At 44.0% G+C, this 2,026-nt stretch overlaps 1 protein-coding gene across 3 annotated transcripts in view; it reads left to right on the plus strand.

Moving 5' to 3' along the window:
- Positions 1 to 2,026, plus strand: part of CCDC92 (coiled-coil domain containing 92) — a 26,167-nt gene continuing 24,141 nt past the window's right edge. For 2 of the 3 annotated variants that reach the window (XM_011381094.1, XM_011381097.1), the window contains exon 1: positions 1 to 64. The gene's annotated coding sequence lies outside the window, so the exon portion shown is untranslated. Of the gene's footprint in view, positions 65 to 1,133; positions 1,180 to 2,026 lie in introns of those variants that run through there. The other variant, XM_011381095.2, reaches the window with a different exon arrangement.

The raw sequence follows: 2,026 nt of genomic DNA on the forward strand, positions 1-2,026 counted from the left end.
CCCGCCGGGAGGACCGCGCCGAGGGGGGGAGCCGCCTGAAAGACCGCGACGGCCGCGCCCGCAGGTGAGGCGGGGCCCGGGGTGTGACCGAGTCCTGCCCCGCTCACCTGGCGGTACCTGCGGGGAGGCTCTGTGGGCGGCGGGAGCACCTGTCGGGACAGGAATTCCTTTCGATGATTTTTAAAGCCCTCACTGCAGGGGAAGGGGGTCCCCCCGGTCCCACCCCCAGAGGTTCGTGGGTGGGGAAGGGTGTGCCCTTTCGGAAACTCGGGAGGAAAACAAAAGTGCTGGAAAGGAGAGCAAAAGTGAGGCGCAGCGACCCTCGCGCCGGCTGCCCGCAGGGTCTTCCAGCCCGTTATGCGGAGGGGGATGCCCTTTGCCAGGGCTCCGATCCAGGCTGCGGGCCGTCCGCACCGCGCACCCAAGCCAATCCGATGGGCAGGAGAGGCCAGCCCCGGGGTGGGATTGTAGGGTGAGGGATCCGCATTGCAGGTGCACCAGGAGCGCCCGAGGGCCTGGCCCTGCTTTGTCTGGGATGCTGTGGGGAGGAGGCCGTGTGAATCCACATCGCCTTTTTAAGTGCGTTTTACCACCCTTTGGACGTTAGAGAACGTCCCCGATAAGTTGCATTGTCTCCTGCCTGATAACCCTTTACGTAAGTACTCTACAGCCCTTTCCTAAAGCTTTGATGGGGGCTTCAGTTTACCCTAAATAACAATTTGCTTGTGATTCATGAAATTGAGCATAATGCACATATGCAGCAGAGCTCCAGGCTTGGGTACAGAGCTGCCGTCAGCTACAGTGAGTTGCTACTCCAGTTTATCTAAAACGTTTTCATGCTGACCTGTATTGTTTAATTTCGAGCTTTGACATTTAGTAGTATCATCTATTCCGATAATGAAAACGAGGTGGCCTAAGAGGAAAGATCATGCTCTGTAATTAAGTTGCAGTAATCGGTTTTATAACAAAATCCAAGCTACCAGGCTGTAATACTTGAATGTTATACATTTCCAGAAACCTACCTGTAAGAGTGTTAAAGCTAGAATTACCGTTTTTAAAAGACCTTTAAGTTTGAAATTTATTTAAAAGCATTGCTATTGTTTTATTAAATGATTTTTTTTTTTTCTGCACAGTCAAGAATTGGCCTGCATTTTCTTGCCGTTGAATTTAAGGAAAAAGGTGTTAACATTTAAAGTGATTTTTAACTCCAGAGATGTTTTGAATTTATGTATTTCTTTTGGCTGAATGTTCATCTTACATGAAACATTTTTGGAAGAAGATTTTAAGACTTGTGATGTATATATATTATATATGTGTGTGATTACATATACATACACACTGCTGAAAACCTTAAAATAGTTATTATTTCTGTGCATCGTGTTATACTCAGTAAATTAAATTTAGGTGTGTTTAAAATCTAAAGTAGAGAACAATTATTTGTATCAGATTTTTACTGTGGCACATACATCAATCTAACAAACAGGTTGCTTGGAAATCAGATGTTTTTATTTTTAAAAACAAGTGAATCCTTTTATAATAGATCATTTGGACTCTTAACTCCTGTTATTCGTTAGGTAAATTCATTTTATCTTCATTATTTAATTGGTGAAGTGAACTTGTAACAATACTGATGTTAACTTGATGCTTTTAAGAAACACTTGTTTTTATATTATAAAGCATTTTCTTATATTTCTGGCAAGAAAATACATGGGCCTTTTTTCTTCAATCTGGGACAAGGTCAGCCATAAAAAATTCCTAGTACGTAGGGATACACGCGTTTATTAGCTAAGGTTAATTTTATCTGCTGCATTGAATACCCATAAAGCGCAGCCACTAGGTACCTTTATGTATTTCACAAATGAGAGTGCAGTATACATTGGGCTCAGATTGGCGTAGCCCGGACTGGTTAGGTAGGTGCCGGTAACGACACCAGTTTTCATGTCTCTAGCTTTATTGTTAAAATCTGCAGAAAGGTTTGAGCAAGGAAGGGATTGTACCCTAATTGTCTTCGGATATTTAACGTCTG

This window comes from Pteropus vampyrus, unplaced genomic scaffold (genome assembly GCF_000151845.1).
Source record: "Pteropus vampyrus isolate Shadow unplaced genomic scaffold, Pvam_2.0 Scaffold430, whole genome shotgun sequence".
Classification (NCBI taxonomy): Eukaryota; Metazoa; Chordata; class Mammalia; order Chiroptera; family Pteropodidae; genus Pteropus; species Pteropus vampyrus.